The following is a 23,027-nucleotide window of genomic DNA, read 5'->3' as shown; positions in this document are numbered from 1 at the left end:
TCTCCTTTTCAAGTGTTTATCCAATTCCCTTTTAAAAGTTACTATTGAATCTGCTTCCACCGCCCTTTCAGGTACGAAAAATAAAAACAAAAATGACAAAACCTCTTAAGGATTTTTGGGGAACATTCTGAACAGTAATGACTGTATGCACAGTTCAACAAGACGACGCTGGGAGTTCAAGGTTGGAACCAATATTAAGGTGCCCTCTTCCAGTCAAGGACTTCTCAATTAGCCTTCAGCCCTGCCTCACTCCCTATCTCAATACATACCATACATATCGCTCTTTACACAGACTACCCAGGTCACAGTAAAAAAAAAATAATATTCTCTGGGGCTGCGCAGAGCATTTGGAATGTCAAGTTATGGTACAATTTATTCTAGATCCCTCAACCAATGGAAACAGTTGGTCTTTATCTAGCCTCTCGCATGCCTTCGTTATTTTAAACACTTCTATTAAATCACCCCCTGTAATCTCCAATTCTGGACACCACACTTTTGGAAGGATGTCAAGGCCTTGGAGAGGGTGTAGAGGAGATTTACTAGAATGGTGCCAGGAAAGAGGGGTTTCAGTTATGTGGAGAGACTGGAGAAGCTGGGGTTGTTCTCCTTAGAGCAGAGAAGGTTAAGGGGAGATTTAATAGAAGTGTTCAAAATCATGAGGGGTTTTGATAAAGTAAATAGTGAGAAACTGTTTCCACTGGCAGGAGGGTCGGTAACCAGAGGACACAGATTTAAGATAATTGGCAAAAATGCCATTGGAGGGGGAGAGGGAGATGAGAAGACATTTTTTTAATGCAGTGAGTTGTTATGATCTGGAATGCGCTGCCTGAAAGGGCGGTGGAAGCAGATCCAATATTAACTTTCAAAAGGGAATTGGATAAATACTCAAAAAGGAAAGGTTTACAGGGCTGTGGGGAAAGAGCAGGGGAGTGGGACTAATTGGACAGCTCTTTCAGAGAGCCAGCACGGCTGTGAGATTCTATAACATCCAAGCAGGTGCCAATGAGCAGGAGCGGGAACCCTGCCTGACTTCTTTTTTTACATTGCGTCCTGTAGCACCCCCTACCATGACAGCAGATGAGATCAGCTAACTCAGCACAGCCCAGGGGTTGAGCTGGGGACGTCCGTGGGAGTACAGCTCCGTCCTACACCAGCCTGAACACCCTTCAACTGAGCCATCTGCGCAGCTTAGCTTGCTAGTTAATGAGTGAAATATTTTAGAATCACAGTAACTTCATTTACAATTTTTACTGTCCTGCTAATGATAACTGATCACAAGTTAAAATTCTAAATATAATTATTTAGCAGGAAAACGGGCAACTTAATCGAATTAACTATGGTGATTGCTTTCATCTCCTGTTGCTTCCAAGCTCGGAATACACTCTTCCTCTTCACTGTATCTTCACTGTGCTTTGAATTCAAGATTCATTGTACGGTCTCCTGCTTCAACTCACTCTATCCAGGATCTCAAAACTGTGACAGTCCTTATCTGCCTCATTCCTGCCTTCCTACAATCTTCAGGCTTTTAAATAGAAGCGTGGTACATAGAGTCACTACTCTCAGGTTTATCTCCCCCTCCCCCCATTCTGTTGAACTTGATGTGGTCTTCCAATGTAGACTTCGGCCCTTCACCCAAATGTCTCAATTTTAAAAAAATAATTGCTGGAGAGTCACGTGATCTCACTTACTTATGGAATAAATATTGTGTTCACTAAAGGTTATCGGCCGTGACTCAGTGGGTAGCACTCTCACCTCTGAGTTAGAAGTTTGTGGGGTCAAGTCCCACTCCAGAGACTTGGCTGACATTCCAGTGCCAGTACTGAGGGAGTGCTGCACTGTCGGAGGTGCCGTCTTCTGGATGAGATGTTAAACCGAGACCCTATCTGCCCTCACAGGTGGATTTAATGGCCACTATCTGAATAAGAGCAGGGGAGTTCACCCTGGTGTCCTGGCCAATGATTTATCCCTCAACCAACATCCCTAAAAACAGATTATCTGGTCATTATCACATTGCAGTTTGTGGGAGCTTGCTGTGTGCAGATTGGCTGCTGCGTTTCCTACATTTCAAAAGTACTTCATCGGTTATAAAGTGCTTTGGGGCATCCTGAGGCCGTGAAAGGCGCTATATAAATGCAAGTTCTTTAAATGAAGCTCGTGATCACTCCTGGGCAGGAGGACGATGAACAATTGCAAATCGTGATGACTTCACACGAACAGTGATCACGTTTTTTTGATGTAATCTGCGTCAACGCATGAGACAAGCAAAGAAAAGAAAGTCGCCAAAAACATCTGGATAAAGACTCTACTCTGTAAAGCAATTACTGACACAGGACTGCACACAGCACCAGTAAACTCAGCGGCAGTCAAAGGTTCAAATTATTATGACAAATAGAATAATCCGATTTTGTGAAAGCTTAATCCATGCTTTTAAATTAATCTAATTTTGCCAGCCTCATTCTAATTTACAGTAACATAATTACCAAAAGAAAAATCATTTCGCTAAATCAGACATACTGCTGAACCTTTGTCTCTGGAACGCCTGAATGTACATAAATATTGAACAATTACTTCATTAATCTGCAACTAACCCAATTTGGTCGTTGCACGCTTCACATTATTCCATCCATCTAAACTGCTAGCCTTTGATTACTGAGAGCAATTTCCGATTAGACTTTTTTGTTAATCTCACACACTCAAACTCGTTAATGGTCTCCCTTCCTAACAGGTTTTCCTCATTTTAGTTACCTGTGGCCCACACTATCCACAGCCAAGAGCAGTGCTGAATGGACTTGTACTCAGGTCTCTTCCAGTTTTGGTCTAAAACCAATTGCTGGGATATTATGACCTGCCCAGGGGGTGACTCCCCTCGGTCACTGGGTGAAAATCATGGGTGAAAAGCAACATTCCATCTCGGCCAACTGGAGCCAAGGAAGGGAGAAGCTGCTGGGAAGTAATACATGGATGGAAATTCTCCTGGTTCTGGAATGGGATGCAGGGCTCCAAAGGATATTGCTGCCCCGTGAGACCGAGCAAGAAACAAGGATGATTCTGGGTATCAGGTAACTAAGTCATGAGGAAATTTTAAGGAAGGTGGGCTTGTTCTCTTTGAAGAAGAGACTTTAAGGCGACCTCATTGAAGTTTTCAAGATTACCAAGTGGAGCGATAGTCAATCCAGGCAGATTGCTCACCGTGGTAAGGTCATAGGTTACAAGATGGGTAGTCAAATGGAACTTTTTCACCCAAAAAGTCATGGAATTGTTAGCAAGTCATTGAAGTATGGTAGTGTAATGGTTATGTTACTGGACTAACAATCTAGTAAAACATGCATTCAAATTCTACCATGGTAGTTTAAGAATTTGAGTTCAATTTAAAATATCTGCAAGTAAAAAGCTGGCATCAGTAAAAGTAACCATGCAGCTGTTGGATTGTTGTAAAAACCCAACTGGTTGTATGATACTGCTCAGCGGTTCAAGAAGGCGGCCAACTAGAGGATGGGCAACACCCCCATCCCAAGAATTAATTTTTTAAAAATTAGATGCATTTCTGGAGCGAATTGATTGAAGGATATGGTAAGAAGGAGGGTAGGTGGGGGTGAGATCTACCAAAAAGGAATGGGTTGAGGGGCCAATTGATTCCTGAGAGTCTCTCTCAGTGGTGATGAGTGAACTCTCAGCCATCTGTGTCCCTGTTCATCTCTTAGGATCCAGATATTAATTGTGCAAGTGACTGCTCCATCCGTTAAGATGGTTGCAGCAAATAAGGAGACATGGCTGACTGGCAGAGTGATCCGATTTAGCGTCAGATGAGTCTTATGTTCTGCTGTCCCATGTTGATAAAGTAACGAACAATCTGATCAGAGGGAAAGCTGCATCAGGGAAATGATTCAGGATCTGGCCAACTGCCCATAATCCAAAAGATCAGAAAAGTTATACAACTGTGGAGGAAAGAAGCTTAATCGGGGTTGAATTTCCACAGGATGTGTCTCAATCTTCTGCCGTGACTTCACCGGAACATCAGCGGAAACTCCGGAGCAATGGTGTAATCATCGGCGGGTTTCCGCAGAAGGTACAGCAGACGATCGGGTGAATCCACCCGCAGAAATAACTGCCAATCTGCTCCTCTCTGACCAATTGACACTCTTAACATCTCACAAGGCTGGTCACTGTGCACGAACCATTAAACTCGAAGCCTCTGCTGAATACAACAAAATTCATTGAGAATGCAGAACATGAAATGGCCTCTCCACCTCTCTCACTGGCCCAGTCAGAAGCTGCTTTGTTGAGTAAAACATCTACTCCAATTAATTCAAAGTCACTTAACTTCGAACTATCTGATCATTTAAAATTTTCTTTTGAGCACTAAGTTCCCCACTGTGCTGTGTTACTGACATTGCTCAATTTAAATTCAGATCATTTGAAATTTTTAAACTCAAAAGACTGACTTTGAATTCTCAGGAATAGACTGTAATACTAAATCTTACAAACCAGAACAGTCCCAGTTTCAATTCCCAGTCCATACTGAGTTAGCTGATCTCAAGATGGCATCACATCTGGCCCCAATAACTCTGGGTGATGAGGTGGAGGGGAAATGAGCCAGGGGCCCCCTATTCCTAATCGTAACTCGAAAGTGCTCACAGATCAACATCACGGTTACGATGCTCCAAAGTCACAGTTCAATATCCCTGTCTAGGCCGTCACTTATGAACTTTATCCCAGCAATGAGTCAATGCCCGCAGGAGAGCCCGGGAGGGAAGGAAAAGCGTTTAAAAAAACAAGTTTCCCCAATGGCTGGGGTTAGGAGTTTCTCATCAGACAGTGTAGGGGACAATCAGACTGTTTTGCATACAATTTCATGCACCACCGCACAAGTAAATTGATTTTGTTCCCAGCCATGAAAAGCAGAAGTACAGAGTGAAACCAGTGGCCCAGGCACAGGCTCCATTATAGTCACCCATGACCTTTATCCCAGGTGCATTGTGGGGATTGTAGTGTTTTTTTTTAAGTGTATGGTTCTCTACAGGCAACAAAAGATGAGAGGGCATTCCTCCATTGCTTAATTGGTAACGGCAGAGCAATAGAAACCGGATAGATTTGATCCCCAGTCTGTGCCGAGTCAATGCGCTACCACAAGGAGTAGTTGAGGCAAATAGCATAGATGCATTTAAAGGGAAGCTAGCAAGGCTGTCACTAGCAAGGCCAATATTTATTGATTATCCCTGCTTCTTTATAGCAGTCTGATACAACTGAGTGGCTAGCTAGACCATTTCAGAAGGCAGCTGGAGTGGGATTGGAGTCACAAATAGGCCAGACCGGGTAAGAACAGCAGGTTTCCTTCCTCCTTGTGCATCAGGGAGGGGGAGAGTTACCTGGACACTTTGATCCTGGAGGAGTCACACCACTTAGACTAGGTAGTGGTTTAGATTTGTTCAGTGGTCAGGGACTGGAGGATGTGATGAGAGTTAGGCAGGTATGGGGACCCAGGATGCAGTGATGGAGGAGCCTCAGCCTTTGACCTTGTCCAACGGGTACGAGGTATTTGCTACCTGTGTGGATCAGAAAAAAGACCGCAGGGAGGATGGGCAAACTGACCATGGTACCGTGGTACAGGAGGCCATTCAAGTGGGGGGAGTAAAAAGGAATGTGGTAGTCTTGGGGGACAGTATAGTCAGGGGGATAAACACTGTTCTCTGCAGCCATGACCGAGAGTCCCGAAGGCTGTGTTGCCTGCCCGGTGCCAGGGTTAAGGACATCTCCTCGCGGCTGGAAAAGAACTTGGAGCATGAGGGGGAGGATCCAGTTGTCGTGGGTCACGTAGGAACCAACGAGACAGGTTGAACTAGAATGAGGTTCTGCTGAGGGAGTTTGAGGAGCTAGGGACCAAATTAATAAACAGAACCTCAAAAGGTAATAATCTCTGGATTACTACCTGAGCCACATGCAAATTAGCATAGGGGCAAACAGATCAGAGAGTTAAAGAGTGGTCTGGGAGGCAGGGGTTTCGATTCATGGGGCAGTGGCACCAGTACTGGGGAAAGAGGGAGCTGTTCCGTTGGGACGGGCTCCACTTAAACCGGGCTGGGACCAGTGTCCTCGTGAATCGAATAACTAGGACAATAGATAGGGCTTTAAACTAAAAAGGGGGAGGAGAGGACAGGTGAGGGGAAATTTAGAAATCTAATGAGAAAAGTCAAGGCAACAGATCATACAATTGTTTTGCATACAATTTCATGCACCACCGCACAAGTAAATTGATTTGGGTAAAGATAAGCAGAGTGTGGCAGGAAGGGACAGAGAGTTTAACGGTAATAGCGCATCAGCAAATATGGTCAAAGCGGGGAAAAACGGTAAAAAGTTAAAATTAAAGGCGCTTTATCTGAATGCACGGAGCATTCGTAACAAGATAGATGAATTAGTTGCACAAATGGAGATAAATGGGTTTGATCTAATAGCCATTACAGAGACATGGTTGCAAGGTGACCAAGGTTCAGAACTAAACATTCCAGGGTCCTTGACGTTTAGAAAAGACAGGCAGAATGGAAAAGGAGGGGATGGAGCCCGAACAATAAAGGATGAGATAAGGACGGTGGTGAGAAAGGATCTTGGCTCGGAAGATCAGGAAGTAGAATCAATATGGGTGGAAATAAGAAATAAAGAGGGGCAGAAAACACCGGTGGGAGTAACATAGAAACATAGAAAATAGGAGCAAGAGTAGGCCATTCGGCCCTTCGGGCCTGCTCCGCCATTCAAAATGATCATGGCTGATCGTCTAACTCAGTACCCTGTTCCCGCTTTTTCCCCATATCCCTTGATCCCTTTAGCATTAAAAAATATATCTATCTCCTTCTTGAATGCATCTAATGACTTGGCCTCCACTGCCTTCTGTGGTAGAGAGTTCCACAGGTTCACCACCCTCTGAGTGAAGAAATTTCTCCTCATCTCGGTTCTAAATGGCATACCCCGTATCCTGAGACTGTGACCCCTGGTTCTGGACACCCCAGCCATCGGGAACATCCTCCCTGCATCTAGTCTGTCTAGTCCTGTTAGAATTTTATATGTTTCGATGAGATCACCTCTCATTCCTCTAAACTCTAATGAATATAGGCCTAGTCGACCCAATCTCTCCTCATACGTCAGTCCTGCCATCCCAAGAATCAGTCTGGTAAACCTTCGTTGCACTCCCTCCATGGCAAGGACATTCTTCCTCAGATAAGGAGACCAAAACTGCACACAATACTCCAGATGTGGTCTCACCAAGGCCCTGTATAACTGCAGTAAGAAATCTCTGCTCCTGTACTCAAATCCTCTTGCAATGAAGGCCAACATACCATTCGCCTTCCTAACTGCTTGCTGCACCTGAATGCTCACTTTCAGCGACTGGTGTACAAGGACACCCAGGTCTCATTGCACCTCCCCTTTTCCCAATCTATCACCATTCAGATAATAATCTGCCTTTCTGTTTTTACAACCAAAGTAGATAACCTCACATTTATCCACGTTATACTGCATCTGCCATGTTCTTGCCCACTCACCCAAGTTGTCTAAATCACATTGGAGCCTCTTTGCATCCTCCTCACAGCTCACATTCCACCCCAGCTTTGTGTCATCTGCAAACTTGCAAATGTTACATTTAGTTTCCTCATCCAAATCATTGATATATATTGTGAATAGCTGGGGCCCAAGCACTGATCCCTGCGGTACCCGACTAGTCACTGCCTGCCACACGGAAAAAGACCCGTTTATTCCTACTCTCTGTTTCCTATCTGTCAATCAATTCTCAATCCATGCCAGTATATTCCCCCCAATCCCATGTGCTTTAATCTTGCACACTAACCTCTTGTGTGGGACCTTATCTAAAGCCTTCTGAAAATCCAAGTACACCACATCCACTGGTTCTCCCCTATCTATTCTACCAGTTACATCCTCAAAAAACTCCAGTAGATTTGTTAAGCATGATTTCCCTTTCATAAACCGATGCTGACTTTGTCCAATCCCGATAATGCCCTCCAAGTGTTCTGTTATCGCATCTTTTATAATAGACTCTAGCACTTTCCCCACTACTGATGTTAGGCTAACTGGTCTGTAATTCCCTGTTTTTTCTCTCCCTCCTTTTTTAAATAGTGGGGTTACATTTGCCACCCTCCAATCTGTAGGAACTGTTCCAGAGTCTATAGAATTTTGGAAGATGATCACCAATGCATCCACTATTACCCAGGCCACTTCCTTTAGTACTCTGGGATGTAGATTATCAGGCCCTGGGGATTTGTCAGCCTTTAGCCCCGTTAATTTCCCTGGCACTATTTTTTACTAATACTGGTTTCCTTCAGTTCCTCCCTCTCACTATACCCTTGGTTCCCTAACATTTCTGGTAGGTTATTTGTGTCCTCCTTTGTGAAGACAGAACCAAAGTATGTGTTTAATTGTTCTGCCATTTCTTTGTTCCCCATTATAATTTCCCCCATTTCGGACTGTAAGGGACCTACATTTGTCTTCACTAATCTTTTTCTCTTGACATATTTATAGAAGCTTTTACAGTCAGTTTTTATGTTCCCTGCTAGTTTACTCTCATACTCTATTTTTCCCCTCTTAATCAATCTCTTTGTCCCCCTTTGCTCAATTCTGAACTGCTCCCAGTCCTCAGGCTTGCCGCTTTTTCTGGCAATTTTATATGTCTCCTCTTTGGATCTAATACTATCCCGAATTTCTTTTGTAAGCCATGGTTGAGCCACCTTTCCTGTTTTATTTTTGTGCCAGACATGAATGAATAATTCATTCTTTAAATATTAGCCATTGCCTATCCACCGTCATCCCTTTTAGTAAAGTTCCCCCATCTATCATAGCCAACTCGCACCTCATACTTTCGTAATTTCCTTTATTTAGATTCAGGACCCTAGTTTCGGATTCAACTACTTCACCCTCCATCTTAATGAGGAAAACTATCATGTTATGGTCGCTCTTCCCTAAGGGACCCCGCACAACAAGGTTGTTAATTAATCCTTTCTCATTGCACAATATCCAGTCGAGGATCGCCTGTTCTCAAGTTGGTTCCTCAACGTATTGGTCCAGAAAACCATCACGTACACACTCCAGGAATTCCTCCCCCACAGTATTATTGCTAATTTGGTTTGACCAATCTATATGTAGATTAAAGTCACCCATGATTATAGTTGTACCCTTCATGCATGCGTCTCTAATTTCCTGTTTAATGCCCTCCCCTACATCTCTATTACTGTTTGGGGGCCTATGGACAACCCCCACCAACGTGACCTGCCCCTTGGTGTTTCTTAGCTCCACCCATACAGATTCCACATCGTGATTTTCCGAGCCAATATCCTTCCTCACTATTGCATTGATTTCCTCCTTTACTAACAATGCTACCCCACCTCCTTTCCCTTTTTGCCTGTCCTTCCTAAATACTGAATACCCCTGGATGTTCAGTTCCCATCCTTGGTCACCCTGCAGCCATGTCTCCGTAATCGCAACTATATCATAACCGTTAATATCTATCTGCGCTGTTAATTCATCTACCTTATTGCGAATGCTCCGCTCATTAAGACACAATGCCTTTAGACTTGTCTTTTTAAGATTGCTAGTCATCTTAGTTTTATTTTGCACTATGGCCCTATTTGTTTTTTGCCCTTGTTTTCTCTGCCTTCCACTATTGCTTCTTCCCTTTCTGTCTTTTGTTTCTATCCTTGTTTCCCCCTCCTCTGTCTCCCTGCTCAGGTTCCCATCCCCCTGCCATTCTAGTTTAAACCTTCCCCAACTGGCAAAAACCCCCACGAGGACATCGGTCCCGGTCCTGCTCGGGTGTAGCCTGTCCCGCTTGTACAGGTCCCATCTTCCCCAGAACCGGTCCCAATGTCCCAGAAATCTAAATCCCTCCCTCCTGCACCATCCCTGCAGCCACGCATTCATCCTGTCTATTCTCCTGTTCCTATACTCACTAGCACGTGGCACCGGTAGTAATCCTGAGATCACTACCTTTGAGGTCCTGCTTTTTAATTAATCTCCTAACTCCTTAAATTCACCTTGCAGGACTTCATCCCTTTTTTTTGTAAACCTATGTCGTTGGTACCAATATGGACCACGACTACTGGTGGTTCAGCCTCCCCCTCCAGAATGCCCCGCAGCCAATCCGTGACATCCTTGATCCTAGCACCAGGGAGGCAACATACCATCCTGGAGTCACGTTTGCGGCCGCAGAAACGCCTATCTGTTCCCCTTACAATTGAATCCCCTATCACTATAGCCCTGCCACTCTTATTCCTCACCTCCTGTGCAGCAGAGCCACCCGTGGGGCCACAAACTTGGCTCTTGCTGCTTTCCCCTGGTAAGCCATCTCCCCCAACAGTATCCAAAGCTGTATATCTGTTTGAGAGGGAGATGGCTCCAGGGGACTCCTGCTCTACCTGCCTAGTCCTTTTACTCTGCCTGGCGGTCACCCATTTCCTTTCTGCCTGCGTAATCTTTACCTGCGGTGTGACCACCTCACTGAACGTGCTATCCACGATAATCTCAGCATCGCGGATGCTCCACAGTGAATCCACCCGCAGCTCCAGCTCTGAGATGCAGGACTCCGAGTAGTTTATAGGCCCCCTAAACGTAGCAATACCGTTGGAGTATTAATCAAGAAATAATAGCAGATGTAACAAGGGTAATGCAATAATCGTGGGGGACTTTAATCTTCATATAGTCTGGACAAATCAAATTGGTAAAGGTAGTCTGGAGGACGAATTCATGGGATGCATTCGAGACAGTTTCCAGTAACACGTCATGGAACCAACAAGGGAACAGGCTATTTTAGATCTGTAATCTCTCGTGTGTGTAATGAGACAGGGTTAATTAGTAATCTCATTGTAAAGGATCCTCTGGGGAAGAGTGATCATAATATAATAGAATTTCACATTAAGTTAGAAACTAGAGTCTTTGGCTTAATTTAAGCCAATTACATAGGTCTGGGGGTGAGTTGGCTAAAGTAGATTGGGAAATTAGATTAAAGGATATGATGGTCGATAAGCAATGGCAAACATTTAAAGAAATATTTCAATATTCTCAATGAATATACATTCCATTGAGAAATAAAAACTCCACAGGAAAAGTGATTCATCCGTGGCTAACTTAAAAAGTGAAGAATAGTAATAGATTAAAAGAAGAGGCCTATAATGTTGCCAAGAAGAGTAGTAAGTCTGAGGATTGGGAGAGTTTTAGAAACCAGCAAAGGATGACCAAAAAATTGACAAGAAGGGAAAAAATAGAAAATGAGAGTAAACTAGCAAGAAACACAAAAACGGATTGTAAGAGCTTCTATAAGCATGTAAAAAGGAACAGAGTAGCAAAAGTAAACGTTGGTCCCTTGGAGGCTGAGACAGGGGAAATTATAATGGGGAATAAGGAAATGGCAGAGACGTTAAACAAATATTTTGTATCTGTCTTCACAGTAGAAGACACAAAAAACATACCAGAAATAGTGGGGAACCAAAAGGTCAATGAGAGTGAGGAGTTTAAAGTAATTAATATCAGTAGAGAAAAAGTACTGGAGAAACTAATGGGACCAAAAGCCAATAAATCCCCTCAACTAATGGCCTACATCTGAGAGTTCTAAAAGAGGTGGCTGAAGAGATAGTGGATGCATTGGTTATGATCTTCCAAAGTTCCTTACGTTCTAGAACGGTCCCAGCGGATTGGAAGATAGCAAATGTAACCCCACCATTCAAGAAAGGAGGGAGAGAGAAAACAGGGAACTGCAGGCCAGTTAGCCTGACATCAGTCATCGGGAAAATGCTGGAATCCATGATGAAGGAAGTGGTAACAGGGCATTTAGAAAATCATAATATGATTAGATGGAGTCAACATGGTCTTATGAAAGGAAATCATGTTTGACAAATTTATTAGAGTTTTTTTGAGAATGTATTTAAAGGGGAACTAGTGGGTGTCATATATTTGGATTTTCAAAAGGCATTCAATATGGTGCCACATAAAAGGTTGTTACACAAAGTAAGGGCTCATGAAGCTGGGGGTAATATATTAGCGTGGATACAGGATTGGCTAAAGGACAGAAAACAGAGTAGGGATAAACGGGTTGTTCTTGGGTTGGCAGACTGTAACTAGTGGGGTACTGCAAGGATCGGTGCTTGGGCCTCAGCTATTTACAATCTATATTAATGACTTAGATGAAGGGACAGAGTGTAATGTATCCAAGTTTGCTGATGATTTAAAGCTAGGTGGGAAGGTAAGCTGTGACGAGGACAAAGAGTCTGCAAAGGGATACAGACAGGTTAAGTAAGTGGGCAAGAAGGTGGCAGATGGAGTATAATGTGGGGAAATGTGAGGTTATTCACTTTAGTAGAAAAAACAGAAAAACAGAATATTTTTTAAATGGTGAGAAACTATTGAATGTTGATGTTCAAGGGATATGGGAATTGGGCAGGAAAGTGGAGTTGAGGTCGAAGATCAGCCATGATCTTAGTGAATGGCGGAGCAGGCTCGAGGGGCCGCGCGGCCTACTCCTGCTCCTATTTCTTATGTTCCTATGTTCTCTTAAAGGGCATGAGTGAACCAATTGGGTTCTTACGACAATCCGACAGCTTCATGGTCAATTTTACTGATCCCAGTTTTTCATTTCTAGATTTTTTTTTAAAAACTAAATTCAAATTCTCAAAATGCTGTGGTGAGATTTGAACTGACGTTCTCTGGATTACTAGTCCAGTAACATAACCAACTACACTACTGTACCCCTCGTGGCCACTTTGCATTATCAGTATGGCACAAACAGTAATGATTGACCAGTTAATCTGTTTGGGTGGTATTTGTTGCAGGCAGGACGTTGGCTAGAACTCTTGGAGAATTTCCTGCTCTTCTTCAAATAGTGCCACTGGATCTTTAAAATCCAATTAACCAAGAAGGCAAGGCCTCGATTTAACATCTTGTTTAATGGACACAGGCTGTGACAATATTGATGTCATTCCCTGGAGAACTCTGACATGGTAATGTACTGCAAGTCCCTGCTCATCTCAGCTGGTGCTCAGTGCGGTTTGGATTGCAGGATTCCTTGTACTGAGAATCCACTGCCAAATCCATTCCACATTATTGATGAGTGTATTTAAATCAGGATGTTTAACGAACTCTCGAAGATTGTCCACAAATTTACCCACCTCTGCTGAAACCCTTATAACCTGCTTTTTGTCACCTCCTGACTCAACTACTCCAAGGCTCTCCTTGCCGGCCTCCTATCCTTCACGCTCCATAATCTCCAACTTTTCCAATCTCTGCTACACATACCCTCTCCCACATTAAGTCCTGTTTACCCGTCACTCCTGTTCTCGTTGACCTACATTGCCCCCCATTAAATTTAAAACTATTGCCTTTGTCTTTAAATCCCTCCATGCTCCATGTTGATTCATCCTATCACTGCATCTCCTGCAGCCCTACAACCCCGCTGCCCCACTAAATAAATAACCCTTTCACTGACTCCAGTATTTTATGCACCCCCTCCTCTTTTCACCCCACCATTGGCGACAGAGCATGCAGCCACCTGGGTCCTACTCTCTGGAGCCCCCTCCCTCAGCCCCGTCTGCCTCTCCACCTTCAAAAACCTTCTCAACACCCATCTCTTTGGCCACTTTTCCTAATCTCTCTCTTCCAGACACACAGAATCTGTTTCCATTACACTGATCTGGGAGCCACCTCAGAACATTCTTCACATGAATGGCGTTGCATTAATGCAAGTATTAAACGTTACTGCAGATCATTAAGCAATTCCTGACTGCAGCAGGAACTCCAGGATTCAACGATTTTCTTCGTATTTCTAATGGGGTGAGGTTACTCCGTGCGATACCGGAGGATGCTTGTAGTAAGCCCTTAGTCTGCGATTTTAACACAGGTCTTAGTTAACACTTCCATTAAAGCTGCAGACAAAGGAAATCCATATGAAAGTGCTAAATATTTACATATCAATGTTGCATCAAGGGATTTTACACTTTGTATAAAATATTGATAAGATTGACCTCATCTGTACAGTATTATCAATGTCTTTCACTTCAGGCTAATATATTCTATATTATTTATGAAAGCTGTATTTTTCATAAGTGTTTGTGCTAAATTAACATGAAGGATATCACTACTGGGGAATGGAGCAGCTTCAGGCACCAGTATCAGTACTGACCGCTCCCAGGGTAGGTACAGCACGGGTTAGATACAGAGTAAAGCTCCCTCTACACTGTCCCTTTTCCAATTCCCTTTTGAACGTTACGATTGAATCTGCTTCCACCACCCTTTCAGGCAGCGCATTCCAGATCATAACAACTCACTGAGTAAAAATTTTTTCTCCTCATCTCCCCTCTTTTATCCCATCAGTATGAGCTGGATTGAACCCCAGGTCCAAGAGGTTAAAGGACAGTGTGTTAACCCACTGTGCTGTCCAGCTCTCCAGTCACAGCCTATATTATGTATGAGGTTCATTTCTAGAGGAATAGAATTGAAAAGCAGGGAAGTTATGTTAAACTTGTATAGAACCTTGGTTAGACCACACTTGGAGTATTGTACAGAGTTCTGGTCTCCATATTATAAAAAGGACATAGAGACACTGGAGTACGTGCAAAAAAGATTTACTAGGATGATACCAGAACCGAGAGGTTATACCGATCAGAAAACATTTAACAGGTTGGGGCTCTTTTCTCTAGAAAAGAGAAGACTGAGGGGTGACCTGATAGAGGTCTTTAAGATTATGAAAGGGTTTGATAGGGTAGACGTGGAGAAGATGTTTCCACTTGTGGGGAAGACCAGAACTAGGGGGGCCATAAATATAAGATAGTTACTAATAAATCCAATAGGGAATTCAGGAGAAACTTCTTTGCCCAGAGAGCGGTGAGAATGTGGAACTCGCTCCCACAAGGAGTAGTTGAGGTGAATAGTGTAGATGGATTTAGGGGAAGCTGGATAAACACATGAGGGAGAAAGGAATAGAAGGATATGCTGATAGGGTGAGATGAAGTAGGGAGGGAGGAGGCTCGTGTGGAGCATAAACACCAGTATCGACCAGTTGGGCCGAATGGCCTGTTTCTGTGCTGTACTTTGTTTATCCGTCGTGGAAGGAAAACTGGATCCTTTCCCTTTCCAGCTACTTGTCAGTTTCAGAGCCGCTTTATGCATTTTTAATGAACTTTTCCGAAGTCTTCGAAACTTGACCTGGTTTGAAAGCGGAACTGCTAGTGAATCGATCCGACTGCGAGAGTGATTCAGAAAATGAAATGAAAGATTGTAATGAAGCTTTTACAGACCTTTAACAGACGCCCTGGGTTCCCAACCCTCCCGGATTCGGGGGCCCGGGAGATCCGACATTTAAATTTCCCGCCACAGTTCACCCGCTCCGTGACGTCACCGGCCGCTGTCAGACAAACCGCCGGCTCGGTGACGTCACCCCCATAGAGCTGGGACCGGGGGGAGGGGAGAGTGAGGAATGGGACTGGGGGGGGAGAGGGGAGACTGAGGAATGGGACTGGGGGGGGGGAGAGGGAGACTGAGGAATGGGACTGGGGGGGGAGAGGGGAGAGGGGAGACTGAGGAATGGGACTTGGGGGGGAGACTGAGGAATGGGACTTGGGGGGGGAGAGGGGAGAGGGGAGACTGAGGAATGGGACTTGGGGGGGGTGACTGAGGAATGGGACTTGGGGGGTAACAGGGAGACTGAGGAATGGGACTGGGGGGGGGAGAGGGGAGACTGAGGAATGGGACTTGGGGGGGGAGAGGGGAGACTGAGGAATGGGACTTGGGGGGGGAGAGGGGAGAGGGGAGACTGAGGAATGGGACTTGGGGGGGAGACTGAGGAATGGGACTTGGGGGGGGAGAGGGGAGAGGGGAGACTGAGGAATGGGACTTGGGGGGGGAGACTGAGGAATGGGACTTGGGGGGGGAGAGGGGAGAGGGGAGACTGAGGAATGGGACTTGGGGGGGGTGACTGAGGAATGGGACTTGGGGGGGAGAGGGGAGACTGAGGAATGGGACTTGGGGGGGGGGGAGAGGGGAGACTGAGGAATGGGACTTGGGGGGGGGGGGAGAGGGGAGACTGAGGAATGGGACTTGGGGGGAGGGGAGACTGAGGAATGGGACTTGGGGGGGGGGGAGAGGGGAGACTGAGGAATGGGACTTGGGGGGGAGAGGGGAGACTGAGGAATGGGACTTGGGGGGGGGGGAGAGGGGAGACTGAGGAATGGGACTTGTGGGAGACTGAGGAATGGGGACTTGGGGGGGGAGAGGGGAGACTGAGGGAATGGACTTGGGGGGGGAGAGGGGAGGGGGAGAGGGAGAGGGAGCGTGGGAGACTGAGGAATGGGACTTGGGGGGGAGACTGAGAATGGACTTGGGGGAGAGGGGAGACTGAGGAATGGGACTTGGGGGGGGGGAGACTGAGGATGGACTTGGGGGACAGGGAGACTGAGAATGGGACTTGGGGGGGAGAGGGGACTGAGGAATGGGACTTGGGGGGAGAGGGAGACTGAGGAATGGGACTGGGGGGGAGAGGGGAGACTGAGGAATGGGACTTGGGGGGAAGGGAGACTGAGAATGGGACTGGGGGGGGAGAGGGAGACTGAGGAATGGGACTTGGGGGGTACAGGGAGACTGAGGAATGGGACTGGGGGGGAGAGGGAGACTGAGGAATGGGACTTGGGGGGTAACAGGGAGACTGAGGAATGGGACTGGGGGGGGAGAGGGAGACTGAGGAATGGGACTGGGGGGGGAAGGGGAGACTGAGGAATGGGACTTGGGGGGGTAACAGGGAGACTGAGGAATGGGACTGGGGGGGGAGAGGGGCGACTGAGGAATGGGACTTGGGGGGGGAGAGGGAAACTGAGGAATGGGACTTGGGGGGTAACAGGGAGACTGAGGAATGGGACTGTGGGGGGGAGAGGGAGACTGAGGAATGGGACTTGGGGGGGAGAGGGGAGACTGAGGAATGGGACTGGGGGGGGGAGAGGGAGACTGAGGAATGGGACTTGGGGGGTAACAGGGAGACTGAGGAATGGGACTGGGGGGGGGAGAGGGAGACTGAGGAATGGGACTGGTGGGGGGAGAGGGAGACTGAGGAATGGGACTGGGGGGGGAGAGGGGAGACTGAGGAATGGGACTTGGGGGGGAGAGGGGAGACTGAGGAATGGGACTTGGGGGGGAGAGGGAGACTGAGGAATGGGACTTGGGGGGGTAACAGGGAGACTGAGGAATGGGACTTGGGGGGGAGAGGGAGACTGAGGAATGGGACTTGGGGGGAGAGGGAGACTGAGGAATGGGACTTGGGGGGGTAACAGGGAGACTGAGGAATGGGACTTGGGGGGGGGGTAACAGGGAGACTGAGGAATGGGACTTGGGGGGGGGGGGGGGAGAGGGGAGACTGAGGAATGGGACTTGGGGGGTAACAGGGAGACTGAGGAATGGGACTTGGGCGGGGGGGTAACAGGGAGACTGAGGAATGGACTTGGGGGGGGGTAACAGGGAGACTGAGGAATGGGACTTGGGGGGGGGGGGGGAGAGGGGAGACTGAGGAATGGGACTTGGGGGTAACAGGGAGACTGAGGAATGGGACTTGGGGGGGGGGGGGTAACAGGGAGACTGAGGAGGTAACAGGGAGACTGGGGAATGGGAATTCAGGGAGAGAGATGGAGACTGAGGAATGGAGGCCTGAGGAGTGAGGGAGACTGGGGATGGGAGGTCAGGGGAGAGAAGTCTTTGGGGGATTGGGACGCAAGCTGGGGGTGGGTGGGGGGGTGAATGTCGTGGGGACCAGCATTTCCCGCAGAGCCGGGAGCAGCAGCAGCAAGGTGATGAGTGGGAGCAGCACTGAGAGAGGAGCAACCAGTAATGGGGTGAGTGAAACTGGGGACCTTACTGTGGGTAACTAGAAAGATTAGTTCCACTGGTGCGCAAATGGGGAACTAGGGAACAGAAACTAAGGATTCTCACTGAAAGAAACAAGGGGGAAGGGAGGAGGAGGAAGGTTCTTGAACTGAGGGCTATTAGACCATGGGATCCTTCACCACATGTGGCTGTTGAAGCAGAGACTAAAGCTTCATTTTAAAGGCAACGGGATAAATATTTGAAAAGGAGGAATTTTAAAGGATCTGTGGGGAATGAGGTTATTGGAGAGAGGGCCAGTACCGGGGGACGAATGGCCTCCTCCTGAGCTGTAATTTTTATGATTCTATGGAAACTCTCCTTTATTGATTCCGAGCTCAGGGAGTGGTTTAGAAACGTTGTTGAGAACTGACCCAAACGCTGAGCCCCACCGCCCTACGTGTGATCGCTCGGTTTGGTTCAGGTCGGTCTGTGCCGGCCGGTTTTGACCTGTGAAATCCAAGTACAGAGGCTCCCAGTTCAGATTTGTCACTTTCACACGGAACCAGAGTCCAAAGAGGTAGGGAGAGAAATGGGGCCTGTTAGAAGTAGCATTGAGTGGGCAGCCTGACCCCACCTTGTACAATGCAGGCGGATTCTGGCCAAGGTTTCAGGGTGAATATCAGCAGGTTGTAGGATTACTACTAGTTACAGGTAGGATATCAGGGCATTACACCTATTACTAGCAATTACATATAGACTATCGGTGAGTTATTGTATTACTATTGGTTATGAGGGGAATCTGAGTGTTTACCAGTTTACTATTAGTTATCAGTGCAATTTTAGAGAGTACTATATTGATTCCTGGGATGAGAGGGTTGTCCCATGAGGAGAGATTGAGTAGAATGGGCCTATACTCTCTGGAGTTTAGAAGAATGAGAGGTGATCTCATTGAAACATACGAGATTGTGAGAGGGCTTGACAGGGTAGATGCTGAGAGGTTGTTTCCCCTGGCTGGAGAGTCTAGAACTAGGGGGCATAGTCTCAGGATAAGGGGTCGGCCATTCAAGACTGAAATGAGGAGGAATTTCTTCTCTCAGAGGGTTGTGAATCTTTGGAATTCTCTACCCCAGAGTGCTGTGGATGCTTAGTCATTGAATATGTTCAAGGCTGAGATTGATAGATTTTTGGACTCTAAGGGAATCGAGGGATATGGGGATCGGGCGGGAAAGTGGAGTTGAGGTCGAAGACCAGCCATGATCTGATTGAATGGCGGAGCAGGCTCGAGGGGCCTTATGGCCGACTCCTGCTCCTATTTCTTATGTCCTTATGAGCTCGTTGCTGGTGGAACCAAAGTTCCTCCCTGGGAGAGGGAAGGGAGAAAATACGCAGAGTTCCTACTGCTGAATTCTATCCAGTGACTCCTTCTGGAAAGTGGGAACATCTGGGGAGGATGGAGAGGCTTGGTCCCAGCTGTTATGTTCCTGGAGCAAATGCTCACGGCAGGATTTGGGGGAAATTTCTTCGGGAACCGTTCTGCCGGTTCACCATTCGCCCGACCGTTTCTGGTAATGATGTTGGGAGTACGGTATGTGGGCGGGAAGAATGGGAATAGTACTGTCCTGTATCGCCTGCACCCACCCTTGCTACGGGAGACAGGAATTTACATCTCCCACAAAGCGAGTTGAGTCGGTAGCAAGGCGATCAAGTCAAGTCCTCAGCCCCGCAATTGCAGAAAATAAAAATCCTCCCCCTGGGCCGTCAGCTACCCCACTTGTTGGCCGCACTACGTCGCAGCTTGTCACTAGACATTCTCTCTCCCCACCAGCACCCCAACGGGAAGACTCCCCGCCTCAAACAGCCTGACCCCAGAATATCGGTCCGGATTCAGAGGCACATCCTGCTGGAACTTCTGACCTGCCAAAGGGATTCCGCGACAACGGGAACTGCCAGCATCAGCGTGAGGTACCGGAGGGCTGGCAGAGACCAGGCAGCTACTCCCTAGCAAGAGTCAGCGGTTTCAATAACAACAGCAGCAACAACTTGCATTTATATAGCGCCTTTAACGTAGTAAAATGTCCCAAGACGTTTCACAGGAGCGATTATCAGACAGAATTTGACACCGAGCCACATAAGGAGATATTAGGACAGGAGCTTGGTCAAAGAGGTAGGTTTTAAGGAGCTTCTTGAAGGAAGAGAGAGAGGCGGAGAGGTTTAGGGAGGGAATTCCGGGGCTTAGGGACCAGACAGCTGAAGGCACGGCCGCCAATGGTGGAGCGAAGGGAGTTGGAGGATGGGAAAGAGGCCAGAAATGGAGGAACGCAGAGTTCTCAGAGGGTTGTAGGAGGTTACAGAGATAAGGAGGGGTGAGGCCGTGGAGGGATTTGAAAACAAGGATGAGAATTAGTGATTGGAGGCGTTAGTGGATCGGGAGTCAGTGTAGGTCAGCGAGCACGGAGATGATGAGTGAACGGGCCTTGGTGCGAGTTAGGATGCAGAGTTTTGGACAAGCTTAAGTTTATAGAGGGCGGAAAATGGGAGGGTGGCTCGGTGAGCATTGGAATAGTCGTGTCTGGAGGTAACAAAGGCATGGATGAGGGTTTCAACAGCAGACGGGCTGAGGCAGAGACGGAGATGGGCGATGTTACAGAGGTCGAATGGCCTCCTTCTGTGCCGAAAATGTCTATGATTCTATGAGGTGGAAGTAGGCGGACTTGGTGATGGAGTGGATATGGGGTCAGAAGCTCAGCTCAGAGTCAAATAGGACGCCAAGGTTGTAAACAGTCTGGTTCAGCCTCAGACAGTGGCCAGGGAGGGGGTTGGAATCGGTGGCTAAGGAACGGAGTTTATGGCGGGGGCTGAATACAATGGCTTCAGTCTTCCCATTGTTTACTTGTTTAATTGGAGGAAATTTTGGCTCATCCAGGATTGGATGTTGGTTGTTAGGAGAGGAACAGAGAAAGTTTCAAAATACAGAAGGAATTCACTTAGATCTTCAGCTCCTTGAGACAGGTGACTAACAACATGTCAAATTTTGTCTGATAATCGCTCCTGTGAAGCGTCGTAGGACGTTTTACTACGTTAAAGACGCTATATAAATGCAAATTGTTGTTGTTAACGTAAACTCTGAACTGAATCTTTTACTGATTTAAATTGGAAATTACACGGTCCTGTGATTGATAGCTAATTTAAAATCTTCTGATGCCCAAACTGACTGGGGTTCATCAGTAACTGTAAACCCAGGGAGCAATCATGTTGGGTGTGAATAAGGGCCATGGAGGAAAGGGAGGGATGAGGAGGGGGGAAAAGAGGGAGGGGGTGAGGAGGGGGGAAAAGAGGGAGGGGGTGAGGAGGGGGGAAAAGAGGGAGGGGGTGAGGAGGGGGGAAAAGAGGGAGGGGGTGAGGAGGGGGGAAAAGAGGGAGGGGGTGAGGAGGGGGGAAAAGAGGGAGGGGGTGAGGAGGGGGGAAAAGAGGGAGGGGGTGAGGAGGGGGGAAAAGAGGGAGGGGGTGAGGAGGGGGGAAAGAGGGAGGGGTTGAGGAGGGGGAAAAGAGGGAGGGGTTGAGGAGGGGGGAAAAGAGGGATGGGGTTGAGGAGGGGGGAAAAGAGGGGGGGGAAAGAGGGAGGGGGAAAAGAGGGAGGGGGAAAAGAGGGGGGAAAAGAGGGAGGGGGTGAGGAGGGGGAAAAGAGGGAGGGGGTGAGGAGGGGGAAAAGAGGGAGGGGGTGAGGAGGGGGGAAAAGAGGGAGGGGGTGAGGAGGGAGGGGGAAAGAGTGAGGGGGTGAGGGGGGAAAGAGTGAGGGGGTGAGGGGGGAAAGAGTGAGGGGGTGAGGGGGGAAAGAGTGAGGGGGTGAGAGGGGAAGAGGGAGGGGGTGAGGGGGGGAAGAGGGAGGGGGTGAGGGGGGGAAGAGGGAGGGGGTGAGGGGGGGAAGAGGGAGGGGTGAGGGGGGGAAGAGGGAGGGGTGAGGGGGGGAAGAGGGAGGGGTGAGGGGGGGAAAAGAGGGTGGGGTGAGGGGGAAAAGAGGGAGGGGGTGAGGGGGAGGAAAGAGGGAGGGGGTGAGGGGGGGCGAAAGAGGGAGGGGGTGAGGGGGGGCAAAAGAGGGAGGGGGTGAGGGGGGGAAAGAGGGAGGGGGTGAGGGGGGGCAAAAGAGGGAGGGGGTGAGGGGGGAAAGAGGGAGGGGGTGAGGGGGGGAAAGAGGGAGGGGGTGAGGGGGGAAAAAGAGGGAGGGGGTGAGGGGGGAAAAAGAAGGAGGGGGTGAGGGGGGAAAAAGAGGGAGGGGGTGAGGGGGGAAAAGAGGGAGGGGGTGAGGGGGGAAAAAGAGGGAGGGGGTGAGGGGGGAAAAAGAGGGAGGGGGTGAGGAGGGAAAAAGAGGGGGGGATGTGAAAGCGTTTGTTAGAGGGCAGCTCTCATGAGACATGAACAGTGTGGCCAGTAAGACACAGCAGTGTAAATAAGAACAGTACCGGTGTCGAGGACTCTGTACTAAACACTCTGGGTCATTAATACGTCTGCTAGTTGTCTGTCGAAGGACAGCTCATAACAGACCTGCACTGCCCTGGGCAGAAGCGAATACCGACACAGGTCGGACTAAAATATTTGGCTCCTTATAAATGACTTCAGGTTGGATTTGGATGAGGGCTGTTGATGAATGGCGGGCCTACCAGCAAAGTACAGCACAAACCAATTAACACGGCTGGTACTTGCAGTGGGTGCTGTCCGTAGTGCTGAAACTCGGAACCGAGAGGTTGGTTAAGCGTATGCTACCCTCGCAGTTTTTGAACCCATAACCCTACCATCTGTATTTTTATCCCTTCTGATTCTTTAGCCCAGTTCTCTCATCCAGGTCCTGCCGAGCTCCAAGTGCCACTAACAAAGTTACTCACCTACAGAAGCTCTTTCCGTCTTTGATGATAAAAAGCACTGGAAAGACTGAGTAGCCAAGATCTAACCTCCAACCAGGTTAATATCGACTTTCCAATCTTTGGCTTGGTTGTAAAAGCTGACCCCTAACCAATGGAAACCCATTCACATTCTTCCTACTTCCAAAATTTAACTAACCTCTCACTGAGAAAGAGGCAGTGCGAGAGACAGAATGTACAAGAGAAATAGGAGTGATTTGCGACCAAGAACTGATGGAGAGGCGGTGAGAAGAGATAGTGAGAATGAGAAATCAAGAATGCAGGAGAGAGAATCAGTGAGCAAGAATAAGA

General features: G+C 47.7%; 1 protein-coding gene and 1 long non-coding RNA gene across 2 annotated transcripts in view; one reads left to right on the top strand and one right to left on the bottom strand.

Annotated features, from left to right (window-relative positions):
• LOC137335083 (uncharacterized) overlaps positions 1-23,027 on the top strand; it is an 81,044-nt gene that overhangs the window by 10,748 nt on the left and 47,269 nt on the right. The window contains exon 2 of the long non-coding RNA XR_010966326.1: positions 19,649-19,785. This is a non-coding gene — a long non-coding RNA (uncharacterized lncRNA). The remainder of the gene's footprint in view (positions 1-19,648; positions 19,786-23,027) is intronic.
• The window catches only part of LOC137335082 (potassium voltage-gated channel subfamily KQT member 2), a 133,689-nt gene that overhangs the window by 84,176 nt on the left and 26,486 nt on the right, over positions 1-23,027 (bottom strand). The gene's annotated exons all lie outside the window — the stretch shown is intronic.

The sequence above is a fragment of the Heptranchias perlo genome, chromosome 19 (genome assembly GCF_035084215.1).
Source record: "Heptranchias perlo isolate sHepPer1 chromosome 19, sHepPer1.hap1, whole genome shotgun sequence".
In the NCBI taxonomy this organism is placed as follows: Eukaryota; Metazoa; Chordata; class Chondrichthyes; order Hexanchiformes; family Hexanchidae; genus Heptranchias; species Heptranchias perlo.
Note: the sequence above shows the minus strand (reverse complement) of the source record. Positions and strands in the feature narration are given on the sequence as shown.